This window comes from Ranitomeya variabilis, chromosome 5 (genome assembly GCF_051348905.1).
Source record: "Ranitomeya variabilis isolate aRanVar5 chromosome 5, aRanVar5.hap1, whole genome shotgun sequence".
In the NCBI taxonomy this organism is placed as follows: domain Eukaryota; kingdom Metazoa; phylum Chordata; class Amphibia; order Anura; family Dendrobatidae; genus Ranitomeya; species Ranitomeya variabilis.
Window position 1 is genome coordinate 326,069,288 of NC_135236.1, and position 22,555 is coordinate 326,091,842.

Here is a 22,555-nt window from a genome sequence, read left to right on the forward strand (position 1 = left end):
TTCAAATACAGGACTTTATTCTTGCGGTATCTTTACAGTATTTACCATACAACTGTAGGATTATTAATGGATAGATGCCTTATAGACACTTCTCCATTTCTAAGCTCTGGGCTTGATGTGACCAGACAATACAAAGGTGACATAAACCCCACAAATATGAACCCCTCTTGCCACTGCTACAGGGCAAGTGGGAAGAGCCTGACAAAGTGCCAGAATTGGTGCATCCAATAGATGTGCCTTTCTAGGCAGCTTCAGCCTGCTATTTTTAGGCTGGAGGGGAAATATCCATGGCCCCTTATCAGCCAGAGAATACCAGCCCACAGCTGTCAGCTTTAGCAAGGTTGGTTGTCAAAAATGTTTTTTTTTTAAATTTATTTAAATAATTTATAAAACAGCATGGGGACCTCACTATTCTTGATAACTAGCCTTGCTGAAGCTGACAGCTGAGGGTTGCAGCCCCCAACTGTGAGTTTTGTCTGGCTGATTAGCAAAAATACAGGGGAACCCACGCCGATTTTTTTAAAAAAATTTATTTACAGCACAGGAGCAGCAGATGAATACTCCCCACGGTTTTTTGCAAAGGATGTATGAATCAAGCCATATACGAGGTTATCCTGGAAAAACAGTTGATTCCTTCTGCTCAGGCAATTTTCCCCAATTCTGAGGACTGGTTTTTCCAGCAGGACAATGCGCCATGCCACACAGCTAGGTCAATCAAGGTGTGGATGAAGGACCACCACATCAAATCCATGTCATGGCCAGCCCAATCTCCAGAACTGAATCCCATTGAAAACCTCTGGAATGTAATCAAGAGGATGATAGATAGTCACAAACCATCAAACAAAGAAAAACTGCTTAAATTAGTACCCAGAGAGGCATAAGGTCACCCAAAAGCAGTGTGAAAGACTGGTGGAAAGCATGCCAAGACACATGAAAGCTGTGATTAAACATCATGGTTGTAATGCTCGTGCCCAGACTGGTTGGTGTGGGCATGCGGGGATGTGGACCCACTGGACCACAGACCAGACATCCCTGGAAGGGGTTTAACTTAGTAGCTTCCTAGGTGTTCGCTAGAGCCTCTGATGGTGAGGGCAGACTTGTGCAGCAGGTAGCTACCAGGTACCACTCCAGGGTGGTGTCTGGCTGTGGATACTGATCCCACCGGGGAACAGAGCACAAACAGGCACTCACAGCTGTGACACTGACAGACGGATGGATATGGCAGAGGCCCTGACGGACAGGCTTGATGGAGACACAGGCAGGTGGGCACGGCAGAGACACGGGCTGACAGATAGGTACAGCAGAAGCCCTGATGGGTGGACTGGCTTGACGGAGACCCAGGCAGGCAGGCACGGCTGGCACTCTGGCAGACAGGTGGGCATGGCTGGCACTCAGGCAGGACAGGAGGACTGAACTGGAATGCCAGCAGGACCAGTATGGACCGGTATACAGGCAGGCACGGCAGGTATATAGGTACAGGTAGGGATCTGTTCGGACAGGAGGAATGGAGGAAGGGAAAGACCGCAAGAGCGGAAGCAAAAGCAGGAGCACAGGAGGAGCCAAGGGCCAGAGCCAAGAATGGAAACACAGGAGGCGGAGCCAATATCGGGAGGTGGAGTAAAGTACAGAAATGCAGGAGGCGGAGCCAAGAGCGGGAGGCAGAGCTGAGAGCAGAGAAGGAGAAGACGGAGCTAGGAAGAACCGCAAGGAGCAGAGCCACAGAGCGATAGCTGAGTGGAGCCGCAGAGTGCAGAGCAAAGCAAAACCACAGAATGCAGAGCAAAGCTAGACACAGAGTGCAGAGAAGAGCAGGACACAGAGTGCAGAGCCAAGAGCAGAGCAAAACACAGAGGGCAGAGCCAAGAGCAGAGCAAGACACAGAAGGCAGAGCTGAGAGCAGAGCCGAGCAAGACACAAAGGGCAGAGCCAAGTCAGAGAGGAGCAGAGCCACTGGTAGTGGCAAATAGAGCAGAGAGATAAGGCAGAGGTACACACGGTAGAGTGTAAATGGTTATCAAGCCAGGAGACAACAAGAACGGACATAGACCAGAGTTCAGACAGGAACAGACACAGATACTAGAACTAGACATGGATATAGGACGGCGGAATGCAGGCCTCAGAGTAAGACACAAAAGTAACGGAACACAGATTCAGACCAGGGTATGACGCCCCACTGTGTGGCGAACACATACCAGGGTACAATGCCCCACTGGATGGTGGACACAGAGACAGAACCAAACACCTCAGCAGCAAAGTACTGACTGAGGAAGTAAGTTTGCTCAGGTGTCCTCCAATGGGTGAGGACGCCTTAAGAATCAGAGGCCTCTAGGCTATTGGCCAGAGACACCTTAGGGAGGTGCACACAGACTGAATAAGAAACAGGAGTTGCTGGCGCCGCCTACCTATGCATACAGACAGAAAGTGTACACAGAGCAAGCGGCCATGAAGCACACGGTATGGAGCCGGCAGCAGACAGATCTCAAAACATGGCACAGGGTGAGTGAATTGATGTATCAAGCAGGTGGGGGATGGAAGGCCATGCAGTGATGCCGGCAGGGTTGTTACAATGGTTATTCCACAAAATATTGATTTCTGAACTCTTCCTGAGTTAAAACATTAGTATTGTTGTTTCTAAATGATTATGAACTAGATTTTTTGCATTATTTGTGGTCTGCAAGCAATGCATTTTTTGTTATTTTGACAATTTCTCATTTTCAGAAAATAAATACAAAATTTATTGCTTGGAATGTTGGAGACATGTTGTCAGAAGTGTATAGAATAAAAGAACAATTTACATTTTACTCAAAAATATACATATAAAGAGAAAAATCAGACAAACTGACCATTTTGCAGTGGTCTCTTAATTTTTGCCAGAGCAAAATATATATAGATATATATATATATATATATATATATATATATATATATATATATGTATATATATATATATATATATATATATATATATATATATATATATATACTGTATATATACTGCTCAAAAAGTAAGGGGAACACTTGAACAACAGAGTACAACTCCAAGTAAATCAAAGCGTCCAATTAGGAAGCAACACTGTTTGACAATCAATTTCACATGCTGTTATGCAAATGGAATAGACAACAGATGGAAGTTATTGGCAATTATCAAGACACACTCAATAAAGGAGTGGTTCTCTGGGTGGGGACCACAGACCACATCTCAGTATCAATGCTTTCTGGCTGATGTTTTGGTCACTTTTGAATGTTGGTTATGCTTTCACACTCGTGGCAGCATGAGAAGGACTCTACAACCCACACAAGTGACTCAGGTAGTGCAGCTCATCCAATGTGAGCTGTGGTAAGAAGGTTTACTGTGTATGTCAGTGTAGTGTCCAGAGGCTGGAGGCGCTACCAGTAGAAAGGCCAGTACACCAGATGAGGAGGGGGCCATAGGAGGGCTGTAGGAGGGCAACAACCCTGCACCAGGACTGCTACCTCAGCCTTTGTGCAAGGAGGTACAGGAGTAGCGCTGCCAGAGCCCTGCAAAATGACCTCCAGCAGGCCATAAATGTGCATGTGTCTGCACAAATGGTTAGAAACCGACTCCATGAGGATGGTCTGAGTGCCCGACGTCCACAGATGGGGGTTGTACTCACAGCCCAAAACCGTGCAGGACGTTTGGCATTTGCCACAGAAAACAAATTCACCACTGGCACCCTGTGCTCTTCACAGATGAAAGCAGGTTCACACTGAGCACATGTGACAGACGTGACAGAGTCTGGAGACGCCATGGAGAGCGATCTGCTGCCTGCAACATCCTTCAGCATGACCGGTTTGGCAGTGGGTCAGTAATGGTGATGAGGGTGGCATTTCTTTGGAGGGACGCACAGCCCTCCATGTGCTCGCCAGAGGCAGCCTGACTGCCATTAGGTACTAAAATGAGATCTTCAGACCCCTTGTGAGACCATATGCTGGTGCAGTTGGCACTGGCTTCCTCCTAATGCAAGACTATGCCAGACCTCAAGTGGCTGGAGTGTGTCAGCAGTTCCTGCAAGATGAAGGCATTGAAGCTATGTACTAGCTTGCCCTTTCCCCAGACCTGAATCTGATTGAACACATCTAGGACATCATGTCCTGCACCATCCACCAACGTCATGTTGCATCACAAACAGTCCAGGAGTTGGCGGATGCTTTAGTCGAGGTCTGGGAGGAGATCCCTCAGGAGACCATCTGCTGCCTCATCAGGAGCATACCCAGGCGTTGTAGTGAGTTATACAGGCATGTCGAGGCCACACTCACTACTGAGCATCATTTCCTTGTCTTGAGGCATTTCCACTGAAGTTGGACCAGCCTGTAACTTCATTTTCCACTTTGACTTTGAGCATCATTCCAACTCCAGACCTCCGTGGGATATTAGTTGTGATTACTTTTGAGCATTCCGATACCGCAAGTATCGGGTATCGGCCGATACTTGCGGTATCCGAATTCCGATACAGAGTTCCGATATTTTTGTGGTATCAGAAATCGGAATCGGAAGTTCCCAGTGTATGGTTCCCAGGGTCTGGAGGAGAGGAGACTCTCCTTCAGGCCCTGGGATCCATATTCATGTAAAAAATAAAGAATTAAAATAAAAAATATGGATATACTCACCCGTCCGGCGGCCCCTGGACCTTACCGATTGTAACCGGCAGCCTCCGTTCCTAAGAATGAGGAGTTTAGGACCCTCGATGATGTCGCGGCTTGTGATTGGTCGCGTGCCGCTCATGTGACCGCTCACGCGACCAATCACAAGCCGCAACGTCATCGCAGGTCCTAAACTCCTCAATGAGTTTAGGACTTGCGATGACGTCGCGGCTTGTGATTGGTCGCGTGAGTGGTCACATGAGCGGCACGCGACCAATCACAAGCTGCGACGTCATCGAGGGTCCTAAACTCCTCATTCTTAGGAACGGAGGCTGCCGGTTACAATCGGTAAGGTCCAGGGGCCGCCGGACGGGTGAGTATATCCATATTTTTTATTTTAATTCTTTATTTTTTACAGGAATATGGATCCCAGGGCCTGAAGGAGAGTTTCCTCTCCTTCAGACCCTGGGAACCATCCAGGATAGCTTCCGATACTTGTGTCCCATTGACTTGTATTGGTATCGGGTATCGGTATCGGCGATATCTGATATTTTTCGGGTATCGGCCGATACTATCCGATACCGATACTTTCAAGTATCGGAAGGTATCGCTCAACACTAGTGGTGAGCAGTTTGACCAACCAAGTGCTTCACCGAAGTTTAAAATGCAGAGCCGTAAAAATAAAAAATCATATTTTTTAACAAATATGATTTTTCGCCCCCAATTTTTTATTTTCCCAAGAGTAAGAGAAGAAATTGGACCCTAAAAGTTGTTGTGCAATTTGTCCTGAGTACGCTGATACCCCATATGTTGGGGTAAACCACTATTTGGGCGCATGGCAGAGCTCGGAAGGGAAGGAGCGCTGTTTGACTTTTCAATGCAAAATTGACAGGAATTGAGATGGGACGCCATGTTGCGTTTGGAGAGCCCCTGATGTGCCTAAACATTGAAACCCCCCACAAGTAACATCACTTTGGAAAGTAAACAGCCTAAGGAACTTATCTAGATGTGTGGTGAGCACTTTGACCCACCAAATGCTTCACAGAAGTTTATAATGCAGAGCCATAAAAACTTAAAATCATATTTTTTCACAAAAATGATCTTTCTGCCCCCAAATTTTTTATTTTCCCAAGGGTAAGAGAAGAAATTGGACCATAAACGTTGTTGGGCAATTTGTCCTGAGTACGCTGATACCCCATATGTGGGGGTAAACCACTGTTTGGGCGCATGGCAGAGCTCGGAAGAGAAGGAGCGCTGTTTGACTTTTCAATGCAAAGTTGACAGGAATTGAGATGGGACGCCATGTTGCATTTGGAGAGCCCCTGATGTGCCTAAACATTGAAACCCCCACAAGTGACACCATTTTGGAAAGTAGACCCCCTAAGGAACTTATCTAGATGTGATTTGAGAACTTTGAACCCCCAAGTGTTTCACTACAGTTTAACGCAGAGCCGTGAAAATAAAAAATCATTATTTTTCCACAAAAATGTTTTTTTAGCCCCCAGTTTTGCATTTTTCCAAGGGTAACAGGAGAAATTGGACCCCAAACGTTGTTGTACAATTTGTCCTGAGTAAGCCAATACACCATATGTGAAGGCGAACCACTGTTTGGCCGCATGGCAGAGCTCAAAAGGGAAGGAGCACCATTTGGAATGCAGACTTAGATGGATTGGTCTCCAGGCGTCACATTGCATTTGCAGAGCCCCTGATGTACCTAAACAGTAGAAACTCCCCACAAGTGACCCCATATTGGAAACTAGACCCCCAAGGAACTTATCTAGATGTGTTGTGAGAACTTTGAACCCCCAAGTGTTTCACTACAGTTTATAACGCAGAGCCATGAAAATAAAAATCATTTTTTTCCCCAAAAAAATTTTTTTTAGCCCCCAGTTTTGTATTTTTCCAAGGGTAACAGGAGAAATTGGACCCCAAAAGTTGTTGTCCAATATATAGTGAGTACACTGATACCCCATTTTTGGGGGAAACCACCGTTTGGGCACATGGCAGAGCTTGAAAGAGAAGGAGCGCCATTTCGAATGCAGACTTAGATGGATTGGTCTGCAGGTGTCACGTTGCATTTGCAGAGCCCCTGATGTACCTAAACAGTAGAAACCCCACACAAGTTACCCCATATTGGAAACTAGACCCCCCAAGGAACTTGTCTAGATGTGTTGTGAGATCTTTGGACCCCCAATTGTTTCACTACAGTTTATATCGAAGACCTGTGAAAATAAAAAAAAAAAATTTCTTCCCACAAAAATGTTTTTTTTTATTTTCCCAAGGGTAACGAGAAATTGGACCCCAAAAATTGTTGTCCAATTTGTCCTGAGTGCGCTGATACCCCATATGTTGGGGTAAACTCCCGTTTGGGTGCACAGGAGAGCTCGGAAGGGAAGGAGCACTGTTTTACTTCTTCAATGCAGAGTTGGCTGGAATTGAGATCAGACTCCATGTCGCGTTTTGAGAGCTCTGATGTGCCTAAACAGTGGAATCTCCTAATTGTAACTGAAACCCTAACCCAAACACACCCCTAGCCCTAATCCCTACCACACCCCCAACCCCAACCACACCCCTAACTGTTGTGAATTTGCTTTTTGCTCCCTCTAGTGGTTACTAGTTTTTTGACTCTGGTTTTTCTGTCATTCCTTTTATCCGCACCTGGGTCGTTAGTTAGGGGTGTTGCTATATAAGCTCCCTGGACCTTCAGTTCTATGCCTGGCAACGTAGTTATCAGAGCTAGTCTGCTGTGCTCTTGTCTACTGATCCTGGTTCCAGTTATATCAGCTAAGTCTGCCTTTTGCTTTTTGCTATTTGTTTTGGTTTTGTATTTTTGTCCAGCTTGTTCCTAATCTATATCCTGACCTTTGCTGGAAGCTCTAGGGGGGCTGGTGTTCTCCCCCCGGACCGTTAGACGGTTCGGGGGTTCTTGAATTTCCAGTGTGGATTTTGATAGGGTTTTTGTTGACCATATAAGTTACCTTTCTTTATTCTGCTATCAGTAAGCGGGCCTCTCTGTGCTAAACCTGGTTCATTTCTGTGTTTGTCATTTCCTCTTACCTCACCGTCATTATTTGTGGGGGGCTTCTATCCAGCTTTGGGGTCCCCTTCTCTGGAGGCAAGAAAGGTCTTTGTTTTCCTCTACTAGGGGTAGCTAGATTCTCCGGCTGGCGCGTGTCATCTAGAATCAACGTAGGAATGATCCCCGGCTACTTCTAGTGTTGGCGTTAGGAGTAGATATATGGTCAACCCAGTTACCACTGCCCTATGAGCTGGATTTTTGTATTCTGCAGACTTCCACGTTCCTCTGAGACCCTCGCCATTGGGGTCATAACAGTTTGCCAGGCCCGTATTAAATGTTTAATGCATTGCAGAAGAGGGATTATAAGAAAGAAGATTCTGAGTTTTTTTTTTTTTTCTTCTTCCCCTTTACCTCAGAGTGGCTATGCTTGCTGCAGACATGAATGTCCAGACCTTGATTACAAGTGTGGACCAGCTGGCTACTCGTGTGCAGGGCATACAAGACTATGTTATCAGAAATCCTAGGTCAGAACCTAAAATACCGATTCCTGAACTGTTTTCCGGAGACAGGTTTAAGTTTAGGAATTTCGTGAATAATTGTAAATTGTTTTTGTCCCTGAGACCCTGTTCATCTGGAGATTCTGCTCAGCAAGTAAAAATTGTTATTTCGTTCTTACGGGGCGACCCTCAGGATTGGGCTTTTTCGCTGGCGCCAGGAGATCCGGCATTGGCTGATCTTGATGCGTTTTTTCTGGCGCTCGGTTTACTTTATGAGGAACCCAATCTTGAGATTCAGGCAGAAAAGGCCTTGCTGGCTATGTCTCAGGGGCAGGACGAGGCTGAAGTGTATTGCCAAAAATTTCGGAAATGGTCCGTGCTGTCACATTGGAACGAGTGTGCACTGGCCGCTAATTTTAGAAATGGCCTTTCTGAAGCCATTAAGAATGTTATGGTGGGTTTTCCCATTCCCACAGGTCTGAATGATACTATGGCACTGGCTATTCAAATTGACCGGCGGTTGCGGGAGCGCAAAACCGCAAATTCCCTCATGGTGTTGTCTGAACAGACACCTAATTCGGTGCAATGTGATAGAAAAACCGCTAATTCCCTCATGGTGTTGTCTGAACAGACACCTGATTTAATGCAATGTGATAGAATCCTGACTAGAAATGAGCGGAAAATTCATAGACGCCAGAATGGCTTGTGCTACTACTGTGGTGATTCTACACATGTAATCTCAGCATGCTCTAAACGTATAGCTAAGGTTGTTAGTCCTGTCACCGTTGGTAATTTGCAACCTAAATTTATTCTGTCTGTAACTTTGATTTGCTCACTGTCATCTTATCCTGTCATGGCGTTTGTAGATTCAGGTGCTGCCCTGAGTCTCATGGATCTCTCATTTGCTAAGCGCTGTGGTTTTACTCTTGAACCATTAGAAAATCCTATTCCTCTTAGGGGTATTGATGCTACACCATTGGCAGCAAATAAACCGCAGTATTGGACACAGGTTACCATGTGCATGACTCCTGAACACCGCGAGGTGATACGTTTCCTGGTTTTACATAAAATGCATGATTTGGTTGTTTTAGGGCTGCCATGGTTACAGACCCATAATCCAGTCCTGGACTGGAAGGCTATGTCAGTCTCAAGTTGGGGCTGTCGTGGTATTCATGGGGATTCCCTGCCTGTGTCTATTGCTTCTTCTACGCCTTCGGAAGTTCCGGAGTATTTGTCTGATTATCAGGATGTCTTCAGTGAGTCTGAGTCCAGTGCACTGCCTCCTCATAGGGACTGTGACTGTGCTATAGATTTGATCCCGGGCAGTAAGTTTCCTAAGGGAAGACTGTTTAATCTGTCGGTACCTGAACATACCGCTATGCGTTCATATATCAAGGAGTCTCTGGAGAAGGGACATATTCGTCCGTCTTCTTCCCCTCTTGGTGCGGGATTCTTTTTTGTGGCAAAAAAGGACGGATCTTTGAGACCTTGTATTGATTATCGGCTTTTGAATAAGATCACTGTCAAATTTCAGTATCCTTTGCCGCTGTTGTCTGACTTGTTTGCCCGGATTAAGGGTGCCAAGTGGTTCACCAAGATAGACCTTCGTGGTGCGTACAACCTTGTGCGCATTAAGCAAGGTGATGAATGGAAAACCGCATTCAATACGCCCGAAGGTCATTTTGAGTACTTAGTGATGCCTTTTGGGCTCTCCAATGCGCCTTCAGTTTTTCAGTCCTTTATGCATGACATTTTCCGGAAGTATCTGGATAAATTTTTGATTGTTTATCTGGATGATATTTTGGTTTTTTCTGATAATTGGGATTCGCATGTGGAGCAGGTCAGGTTGGTCTTTAAAATTTTGCGTGAAAATTCTTTGTTTGTCAAGGGCTCAAAGTGTCTCTTTGGTGTACAGAAGGTTCCCTTTTTGGGGTTCATTTTTTCCCCTTCTGCTGTGGAGATGGACCCAGTCAAGGTCCGAGCTATTCTTGATTGGACTCAGCCCTCGTCAGTTAAGAGTCTTCAGAAGTTCTTGGGCTTCGCTAACTTCTACCGTCGTTTTATCGCTAATTTTTCTAGCATTGTGAAACCTTTGACGGATATGACCAAGAAGGGCTCCGATGTAGCTAACTGGGCTCCTGCTGCCGTGGAGGCTTTCCAGGAGTTGAAACGCCGGTTTACTTCGGCGCCTGTTTTGTGCCAGCCTGACGTCTCACTTCCCTTTCAGGTTGAGGTGGATGCTTCGGAGATTGGGGCAGGGGCCGTTTTGTCGCAGAGAGGCCCTGGTTGCTCTGTTATGAAACCTTGTGCCTTTTTCTCTAGGAAGTTTTCGCCTGCCGAGCGAAATTATGATGTGGGCAATCGGGAGTTGTTGGCCATGAAATGGGCATTTGAGGAGTGGCGTCATTGGCTCGAGGGTGCTAAGCATCGTGTGGTGGTCTTGACTGATCACAAAAATCTGATGTATCTCGAGTCTGCTAAACGCCTTAATCCGAGACAGGCCCGCTGGTCATTGTTTTTCTCCCGCTTTGATTTTGTTGTCTCGTATTTACCAGGTTCAAAGAATGTGAAGGCCGATGCTCTTTCCAGGAGCTTTGTGCCTGATGCTCCTGGAGTCACTGATCCTGTTGGTATTCTTAAAGATGGAGTTATCTTGTCAGCTATTTCTCCGGATCTGCGACGTGTGTTGCAGAGATTTCAGGCTGATAGGCCTGAGTCTTGTCCACCAGACAGACTGTTTGTCCCGGATAAGTGGACCAGCAGAGTCATTTCCGAGGTTCATTCCTCGGTGTTGGCAGGTCACCCGGGAATTTTTGGCACCAGAGATCTGGTGGCCAGGTCCTTTTGGTGGCCTTCCTTGTCAAGGGATGTGCGGTCATTTGTGCAGTCCTGTGGGACTTGTGCTCGAGCTAAGCCTTGCTGTTCTCGTGCCAGCGGTTTGCTCTTGCCCTTGCCTGTCCCGAAGAGACCTTGGACACATATCTCCATGGATTTCATTTCTGATCTTCCGCTATCTCAGGGCATGTCCGTTATCTGGGTGATATGTGATCGCTTCTCCAAGATGGTCCATTTGGTTCCTTTGCCTAAGCTGCCTTCCTCTTCCGATCTGGTTCCTGTGTTTTTCCAGAACGTGGTTCGTTTGCACGGCATCCCTGAGAATATTGTGTCAGACAGAGGATCCCAGTTCGTTTCCAGGTTCTGGCGATCCTTTTGTAGTAGGATGGGCATTGATTTGTCGTTTTCGTCTGCTTTCCATCCTCAGACTAATGGACAGACGGAGCGAACCAATCAGACTTTGGAGGCTTATTTGAGGTGTTTTGTCTCTGCTGATCAGGACGATTGGGTGACATTCTTGCCATTGGCTGAGTTTGCCCTTAATAATCGGGCTAGTTCCGCCACCTTGGTTTCGCCTTTTTTCTGCAACTCTGGTTTCCATCCTCGCTTTTCTTCGGGTCATGTGGAGCCTTCTGACTGTCCTGGGGTGGATTCTGTGGTGGATAGGTTGCAGCAGATCTGGAATCATGTGGTGGACAACTTGAAGTTGTCACAGGAGAAGGCTCAGCGCTTTGCCAACCGCCGTCGCGGTGTGGGTCCCCGACTACGCGTTGGGGATTTGGTATGGCTTTCTTCCCGCTTTGTTCCTATGAAGGTCTCCTCTCCCAAATTTAAACCTCGTTTTATTGGGCCTTACAAGATATTGGAAATCCTTAATCCTGTATCTTTTCGTCTGGATCTTCCTGTGTCGTTTGCTATTCACAATGTATTTCATAGGTCCTTGTTGCGGCGGTACATTGTGCCTGTAGTTCCTTCTGCTGAGCCTCCTGCTCCGGTGTTGGTTGAGGGCGAGTTGGAGTACGTGGTGGAGAAGATCTTGGATTCTCGCCTCTCCAGGCGGAGGCTTCAGTACCTGGTCAAGTGGAAGGGCTATGGTCAGGAGGATAATTCCTGGGTGGTCGCCTCTGATGTTCATGCGGCCGATTTAGTTCGTGCCTTTCATGCCGCTCATCCTGATCGCCCTGGTGGTCGTGGTGAGGGTTCGGTGACCCCTCACTAAGGGGGGGGGTACTGTTGTGAATTTGCTTTTTGCTCCCTCTAGTGGTTACTAGTTTTTTGACTCTGGTTTTTCTGTCATTCCTTTTATCCGCACCTGGGTCGTTAGTTAGGGGTGTTGCTATATAAGCTCCCTGGACCTTCAGTTCTATGCCTGGCAACGTAGTTATCAGAGCTAGTCTGCTGTGCTCTTGTCTACTGATCCTGGTTCCAGTTATATCAGCTAAGTCTGCCTTTTGCTTTTTGCTATTTGTTTTGGTTTTGTATTTTTGTCCAGCTTGTTCCTAATCTATATCCTGACCTTTGCTGGAAGCTCTAGGGGGGCTGGTGTTCTCCCCCCGGACCGTTAGACGGTTCGGGGGTTCTTGAATTTCCAGTGTGGATTTTGATAGGGTTTTTGTTGACCATATAAGTTACCTTTCTTTATTCTGCTATCAGTAAGCGGGCCTCTCTGTGCTAAACCTGGTTCATTTCTGTGTTTGTCATTTCCTCTTACCTCACCGTCATTATTTGTGGGGGGCTTCTATCCAGCTTTGGGGTCCCCTTCTCTGGAGGCAAGAAAGGTCTTTGTTTTCCTCTACTAGGGGTAGCTAGATTCTCCGGCTGGCGCGTGTCATCTAGAATCAACGTAGGAATGATCCCCGGCTACTTCTAGTGTTGGCGTTAGGAGTAGATATATGGTCAACCCAGTTACCACTGCCCTATGAGCTGGATTTTTGTATTCTGCAGACTTCCACGTTCCTCTGAGACCCTCGCCATTGGGGTCATAACACCTAACCCCAACTCACCCCTAACCCTAATCCCAACCCTAACCACACCTCTAACTCCAACACAACCCTAACCCTAATCCCAACCACAACCCTAACCACACCCCTAACCCTGACACACCCCTAACCCTAATCCCAACTGTAAATGTAATCCAAACCCTAACCCTAACTTTAGCCCCAACCTTAACTGTAGCCCTAACCCTAACTTTAGCCCCAACCCTAACTTTATCCCCAACCCTAACCCTAACTTTAGCCACAACCCTAACTGTAGCCCTAACCTTAACATTAGCCCCAACCCTAAACCTAACTTTAGCCCCAACCCTAACCCTAACTTGAGCCCCAGCCCTAACCCTAACTTTAGCCCCAACCCTAGCTGTAGCCCTAACTCTAGCCCCAACCCTAACCCTAGCCCCAATCCTAACCCTAGCCCCAACCCTAACCCCAACCCTAGCCCTAACCCTAGCCCTAATCCTAGCCTTAACCCTAGCCTTAACCCTATCCCTAGCCCTAACCCTAGCCCTAACCCTAGCCCTAACCCTAGACTTAACCCTAGCCCTAACCCTAGCCATAACCCTAACACTAGCCCTAATGGGAAAATGGAATTTAATACTTTTTTTTAATTTTATTATTTTTCCCTAACTAAGAGGGTGATGAAGGGGGGTTTGATTTACTTTTATAGCGGGTTTTTTAGCGGATTTTTATGATTGGCAGCCGTCACACACTAAAAGACGCATTTTATTGCAAAAAATAGTTTTTGCATCTCCACATTTTGAGAGCTATAATTTTTCCATATTTTGGTCCACAGAGTCATGTGAGGTCTTGTTTTTTGCAGGACGAGTTGACGTTTTTATTAATAACATTTTCGGGCACGTGACTTTTTTTATCACGTTTTATTCCAATTTTTGTGAGGCAGAATGACCAAAAACCAGCTATTCATGAATTTCTTTTGTGGGGGGTGCTTATACCGTTCCATGTTTGGTAAAATTGGTAAAGCAGTTTTATTCTGCATGTCAGTACGATTACAGCGATACCTCATTTATATCATTTTTTATGTTTTGGCGCTTTTATACGATAAAAACTATTTTATAGAAAAAATAATTATTTTTGCATTGCTTTATTCTGAGGACTATAACTTTTTATTTTTTTGCTGATGATGCTGTGTGGTGACTCCTTTTTGCGGGACAAGATGATGTTTTCAGCGGTACCGTGGTTATTTATAGCCGTCTTTTTGATCGCGTGTTATTTCACTTTTTGTTCAGCGGTATGATAATAAAGCGTTGTTTTTTGCCTCCTTTTTTTTACGGTGTTCACTGAAGGGGTTAACAAGTGGGATAATTTTATAGGTCGGGTCGTTACGGACGTGACGATGCTAAATATGTGTACTTTTGTTGTTTTTTTTATTTAGATAAAGAAATGTATTTATGGGAACAATTTTTTTTTTTATTTAGAAATTATTTGTATTTATTTTTTTTTTTACACATCTACATTTTTTTTACATTATCACATTGTCCCAGGGTGGGACATCACTATATAGTGACAGATTGCTGATCTGACACTTTGCAGAGCACTGTGTCAGATCAGCGATCTGATGTGCACTGCTTCAGACTTACAGGCGCCTGCTCTGAGCAGGCGCTTGTAAGCCACCTCCCTGCAGAAACCGGAAGTAGCCCCATGGCCATTTTGCATCCGGGGCCTGCAGGGACGAGACACTTGGTACAAGGTGAGCACATCGCCTTGTACCGAGGGTCTCAGGGAAGCACGCAGGAAGCCCCTCCCTGCCCTATGCTTCCCTGTGCCCCCTTAACATTGCAATCACATTTGATCGCAGTGTTCCGGGGGTTAAAGTGCCAGGAGCGGTCCGTGACCGCTCCTGGCACATAGTGCCGGATGTCAGCTGCGATAGTCAGCTGACACTCAGCCGCGATTGGCCGCACTCCCCCCGTGAGCCCGGCCGATTGCATATGATGTACTATCCTGTCACTGGGAATTAAGTCCAAGGTCACCTCGACAGGATAGTATGTCATATGGGATTAAAGGGTTAACTATCCCTCCTAGCTTTGTGCCATCAGCAAATTTAATCAGTGTACCCTTAATTCCTTCATCTAAATCATTGATAAAGATGTTGAACAATACAGGGCCCAGGACAGAACCCTGTGGTACCCCACTTGAGACATTCTTCCAACTGAATGTACAGCCATTTATTACCACTCTTTGGGTTCGAGCACTAAGCCCGTTATGAATCCACCTAACAGTTGCCTTGTCCATTACATACTTAATCATTTTTTCAATAAGAATTGTGTGAGATATTTTGTCATATGCTTTGATGAAGTAAGTCAAGATATCCTATATCTATAGCATTCCCCTGATCCACCCAGTCAGTGATTCTGTCATAGAAGGAAATTTAGTCTGACATGACTTAGTAGTTACAAACCTATGTTGACTCTGTTTAATCACTTCATTCTTATCCAGGTATTTACATACATGTTGTTTAGTAATTTGGTCAAAGATCTTTCCTGGCATAGAAGTCAGACTCACTGGCCTATAGTTCCCTGGGTCCACCTTCTTCCCCTTTTTGAAGATAGGAACAACATTTGCTCTTTTCCAGTCTTCTAGGACTTCTATTCTTCAAGAATTTTTAAAGATTATGGAGAGTGGTTCAAAAATTTCTTCTGCTATCTCCTTCAGTACTCTGGGGTGTAATTCAACTGGATCTGGAGACTTGAATTCATTTATGTTAGCTAAGTGTTTCCTCACTATCTTTCTGTTTATAGATATCCTGGATTCTTTTATTCCTTTAATCAGTTGAAGATCAGTTGATGTTACATTTCCTTTCTGAGAGAAAACAGATGCAAAATAGGAATTTAAAAGTAGGACCTTCTCAACATCTTTTCTTACCATTTCATCATTTTCATCCTGTAAAAATCCTATAGCATCTTTGACTTTTGGTATCACTTATAACGCACAAGGCACAGAGTAAAAAAATAATAAAACCAATTCCTCACCTGCTGTTTATTTTTTCACTCCAAAAGATCACAGTAAGGCTCGGCTCACATTTAACCTGCGCACTTCGAAGAGCACTTGTGCCGGGGTGATTCAGATGGAAACCCCAATGGAAGATTCCCTATAATGAGGCAGATGGAGGCACTGCGGACACCGTTTGACCTATGATTTGAGGTTGTTTGTCTTTTTACACGTGCATAAAAGTGCCATCTGCCACAGTTTTGTGCTCTTCTGAAAAGAAGGACAATGCTGAACTGAGGCCAGATGGAGTACATCACTATAGGCATCAGAGAAACCTTTGGGGTTTCATCTGAATCGGGTCACTCTGAGATTTTGATAGAAACCCTCATATAAGCGCTCATCTTAGAGCGCCAGATAAATATGATCCCAAACATTATGTAAAATGGTCCTAACAAGCTTCAAATGAATCCACAAAAAAAGCAAGTCATCACTCATTTCAGTCATCAATCCACAAAAAATGGAAGTCACCTGTTAACGTAAATATTGCAGGCTTACACTTTACTTTCCTCGCTCCCAAAAGAAATTCAGCAAATTATACGCTCTCAAATCCAAATGTCCTCCTCCCTTCTGAACATCATGTGCCTAAACCACATTTAGCATCTATATGTTTGGCACTTCTGTAGCTATGAGAGACCTCCTAATTACGTGTGCATGTCTCCAGAAGCATGAGCTGTGCACTACATTGTACTGGTCACTACAGGATACTGGTCACTACAACATACTGGACATTACAATGTACTGGGCACTATGGTGGCAGTTTGCAATTTTCACTTATAAACATCCACTGCTGCTTGTTTCTGGAAAACACCCATGGAGTCAAAAACATCACTACACCTGTAGATAAATTCCTAAAAGGATATAATTTTCAAAATGGGATCACTGGAGGTGGGATTGGGCTTTTCTAGCACTTAAGGGCTCTATATACGGAGTCCACAAACTCTTCTAGAAAATCTCTAGGAGGCCAATAGCACTCCATCCCAACTGAGACTCACCATATAGCTAATTACTATATAGCCAATATGGGGTGTTTTCACATTCAGCAGAATTTGTGAGACAAATTTTAATGCCATTTTTGCCCATTCCCCCTTGGGAAAAAATTAAATCTGGGGCTAAACAAAGTTTTGGTGGTAAAAATGTAATTTTTTTCATCACTGCCCAATGGTATAAAATTCGGTGACATACCTATGCTGTCAATATGATCACCCATAGATTTATTCATCAAGAGTTGTAGTTTGTAAAATGAGGTCACTTACGAGGGGCTCTCCCAGTGGCACCTGCAAACCATAACAGTAGAATCTGTACTTGAAAGGTTGAAAAACTTCTTGAATGTGGTTTTGTACACCTTGACGGGTGCAGTTTTTAAGAATGGTGTCAATTCTGGATATTTCCTGTTCAAAGTCACTTCAAATGTGATGTGGTCCCTAAAAAATGGTTTTGTAAATGTTGTTGAAAAAAATGAGAAATCACTGGTCAGCATGTAAGCTTTCTAACCTCTTAATAAAAAAAAAAAATGTTTCAAAACATTGTGATGATGTAATGCAGAGATGTGGGAAATTATTAACTTGTGGGAGGACATATGGGTTATTTATTAATTATTTTATGTGACATAACTCTCTGGTTTAAGGGCATAAAAATTAAAGGTTTGAAAATTGCAACATTTTCTACAAATGTCAGATTTTTTCCCAAATAAACACAAGTCATATCGAAACAATGTTGCCAGTATAATGAAGCACAAGATGTCTAGAAGAAATACTCTCAGAACCAATGGGATCCGTGGATGCATTCCAGAGTTATTACCTCATAAAGTGACACTGGTCAGAATTGTAACATTTGGCCTGGTCAGGAAGGTGAAAACAGGCGTGGGTGGTTAAGGAGTTAAATCAACAGTAAATTATTAAATAATACTTCAGTGCACTTTTATAAGCAATAACTTCTAGTAATCTCATTCCACCTTTCCACCATCTCCAGGTCTTTGGGAAGGATGTGAATGCTGCAGTTTCACTGAGAGCTTCCATATCCTGTTATAGTTATTATTTGGCTCTTATCAAATACCTTTAATGGCTCAATAAGGACATATATGTGAGCCTTAAACTCACTTACTATGCGTTTATTCCCTGATATAGATCCAATTAAGAACCTTTTATAGATGTTGTCTTCTTTCAGAATTATGTGCTCTCTCTTCTCATTCAGCACGGAAGTGCACAATGTTTTCAAGTGCATCTGTAATTTTAGATGGGGAGGACGCCATCCTAAACAATATTATGAGCAACACATCTTTGTTCTCTTTACTTGTTCGATATAAAATCTTATAACATTCTATATACCTTATATGTGTCAGTAACCTAATACATAACATTAAGTACACCGTTAATATCATTACACATCACTTGTAGAATGCTTGTATCCTTGACCCTTTCTAGTAAGTGAGTCACTATGAATCATTATTTAGTTAGACTTTTCGTCTGAAGACTGTCTCTCTACTCTGCATGTTGTGTGAGTCTTAGTACAGTGTAAATAATACCTTTTTTACAGAAAAGAACTAGACTATAAAACAGTGAGGGTCCGTAATTGTCAAAACAGATATAAAAATCAACTGCCCATTAGGACTGCAGTCTGCAATGCCACACAACATGAAATGTTTTGTTGCTAAAATCACCTTATATAGGGTGTCTATATTTTTTTTGTGATGCAAATTTCATAAGGTCACTGGCTGGTGACTAAGAGAGTAACATCTGGAATAAATGATTTGGATATTTATTAGTCATTCAGCACAGAAACAAGTATAGCTTGACCAGAAACTATACAAAATAATCTTTTTGGAAATCTAAATGTATTAAAGTCTCACAAATCTTAACCATATCGCAATCACAAAGGAAAAATTGTCCAAGACAACTCATAAAACTCCTGGGATGTGGGTGAGTGCATGACCCTATGTATTCTAGTATGTTTAAGTAATGAATATGGTATGCACCAAAAGGCAAATAGTGTTGAAAACAAAAGTCTTGACTGTGTAACAAAGTAGTTAATAGAAAGTATATTTATTTTATTTTTATTTTCTATCAAAGTGTGTTTCAATCAATTTATTAATACAGGTTATATTGTATTCCCCATTTAATAGAAGCCAGTGAACATAGGTAAGGAATTGCAGTGAATGAGGGAAAGGTTTATATATAATAGTACTTAATTCCCAGATATAGCTAGGGTAGAAGCTAAATTGAGTGCAAGTAATGCATTGACTAAGATCGGACTAGATCGAAACGCGTCGCATATTTTCTGTACCTAAGCATTCGCATGTACGCAAGGATCTATCGAATTGGAAGGATTTAAAAGAATTAATAAAATATCACTGTTTTATGGAGCTGGAACGCTTTTTTCTTTGCTGCCACGACAAGACAGGCCCTTCTGGCAGTTGCCAGAATTGCCAGATGGCCAGTCCGGCCCTGCCACTGTGATCTCTACAACAGAGTGAATGGTTATTCAAGCAGTCCAATATGTGATGCATCACTAGAATCAGGGTGTCTGTTCCTACATCATGCCGCCCTTGAATTAAATGGCAAAAACATGCTGACACATTTCCTTCAAAGAAATACAGATTCTGACAATATTTCATTTGCTAGTATTTCTGCTAATATATTGAAAAAATCTGATAAATATTCAAAAGACTTAAAAAAACTATTTATACCATGATTCTATACATAATTTTCAGCAAAACCAGCAACATCAAGGCAATTTTCTGTGCGAAAAACAGTATATATTTTGCGCCAATGTATTCACCTGCATTGATCCTTGTAAATGTGAACATTCTCTTATAATGATTCTGATTACTCTGTAAAGCCACACCTCTGCCATAGAAATCTCAGTCACTGCAGCAGAACTCAAAATGAAACTACTAGTGATGAACGAGCACTAAAATGCTCGGGTGCTCGTTGCTCGGGTCGAGCAAATTGGAATACTCGGGTACTAGACCCGAGCAACGTGCCCAATGTAAGTCTATTGGAAACCCAAGTATTTTTACCGCGATCCCCCTGGGGTCCTTTTAAGATATAAAAACGTCAGAAAATGATTGACACACTGCTCAATTGACACAGGGACCTCATGGGGATGGCCCCTGGAAGCATTTCTGACTCCTAGGTCACAGCTGTAAGCAATGTTGTCAGAGTTTCACGCCATTTTTACAGGTGCACCAAAAAAACATATAAAAGCGTAACCAAAATGGATTTTGCTGGGAAATATGTTAAGGTACATACTTCAAAGGCTAATGACTTGTATATAAGGCAAAATAATTAACCCCAGACCAAAATGTTTCTCCACCACGTGGGCTATGTTCACACGCAGAGTTTTTGATGCATTTTTCAACTTTAACATTGCTTTCAACCGATACAAATGCATTCACTGGGAAATGTTATTGTAACATTTAACAACCCTAGCTGGCCATGTGGTGTGTGACACATAAGCAGACACATCTTGTTTCATTTCTGAAAGAGGGACTTTTAAAGTCACAAAGAATATTTTTAGTGGGGCATCAGGCAGTATTAGTATTCTTAAAGGGCCATTATTAAACAGTTACATAGTTACATAGCTACATAGTTATTAAGGTTGAAGGAAAACTTTAAGTCCATCTAGTTCAACCCATAGCCTAACCTAACATGCCCTAACATGTTGATCCAGAGGAAGGCAAAAAAAACCTATGTGGCAAAGAGTAAGCTCCACATTGGGGAAAAAAATTCCTTCCCGACTCCACACACGGCAATCAGACTAGTTCCCTGGATCAACGCCCTATCAAGGAATCTAGTGTATATACCCTGTAACATTATACTTTTCAAGAAAGGTATCAAGTCCCCTCTTAAATTTAAATAACGAATCACTCATTACAACATCATACGGCAGAGAGTTCCATAGTCTCACTGCTCTTACAGTAAAGAATCCGTGTCTGTTATTATGCTTAAACCTTCTTTCCTCCAGACGTAGAGGATGCCCCCTTGTCCCTGTCTCAGGTCTATGATTAAAAAGATCATCAGAAAGGTCTTTGTACTGTCCCCTCATATATTTATACATTAAAATAAGATCACCCCTTAGCCTTCGTTTTTCCAAACTAAAAAGCCCCAAGTGTAATAACCTATCTTGGTATTGCAGACCCCCCAGTCCTCTAATAACCTTGGTTGCTCTTCTCTGCACCCGCTCTAGTTCAGCTATGTCTTTCTTATACACCGGAGACCAGAACTGTGCACAGTATTCTAAGTGTGGTCGAACTAGTGACTTGTATAGAGGTAAAATTATGTTCTCCTCATGAGCATCTATGCCTCTTTTAATACATCCCATTATTTTATTTGCCTTTGTAGCAGCTGCCTGACACTGGCCACGGAATATGAGTTTGTCATCCACCCATACACCCAGGTCTTTTTCATTGACGGTTTTGCCCAGAGTTTTAGAATTAAGCACATAGTTATACATCTTATTACTTCTACCCAAGTGCATGACCTTACATTTATCCCCATTAAAGCTCATTTGACATTTATCAGCCCAAGCTTCTAGTTTACATAAATCATCCTGTAATATAAAATTGTCCTCCCCTGTATTGATTATTCTGCAGAGTTTAGTGTCATCTGCAAATTTTGAAATTCTATGTATGTGGAGACGCTGCCATTGTGCATCTATGTTTCTTTTTACCAACGTTGGTAATCTAGTTCTGTCTCCTAAGGGCAGTCACATGCTCCCTCACCGCTGTTGCTTGATGTAATCTGTCACTTTTTAGCCATGTTCCTGCCATCTATCTTTTGTAATTACTAATAAATATATTCCTTTTTGCAATGTATTCCAGTCTTTTGGACTTCATTACACTGATTAGTGTTGTGGTGTTTTTCTAGTTAGACCTCAGTGTGTCCGTATACGTCCTGTGATTTGCTATGGGGTTGATATATATATATATATATATCTATGGTACTATACGCTAATATGTTGTATTTCCCTGGCTATATGTGTTTTTCTATTTATTACTCTATTTTTTCTGTGTTATGCACAGGTTTGTCGAACTGCACAATGGACTTCAGAGCCAAGGATAAGGCATGGCTCGATCAAATGTTATAAAAAACCTGTTATAAAAAACTTACATATAATCCACTTGTGGTATATTGTTCCCAGCTGGACGACATCTTAGATAGGGCCTTTCAGGACGGCATTATCACCAAACAACTGGCATCGGCACTGGCGGTCTCTGAGCCGACTATTCCAGCCTTGTATCTCCTTCCAAAGATACACAAGAGCATCTCCTCACCACCTGGCAGACCAATTATCTCTGGCAGGGGCAACTTCCTAGAACATGTCAACAAATGGATTGATTTTCACCTCCAACCCTTGGTCTCGGGCCTCCCGTCCTTCTTGAAGGATACTGGTGATTTGCTGCGCAGGGTCGATGGGTTGTGTTTGGAGGGTGATTCTCTCTTAGTTTCAGCAGATGTTGAGTCCCTCTATACTAATATTAACCCCTTAAGCCCCGAGGGTGGTTTGCACGTTAATGACCAGGCCAATTTTTACAATTCTGACCACTGTCCCTTTATGAGGCTATAACTCTGGAACGCTTCAACGGATCTTGGCGATTCTGA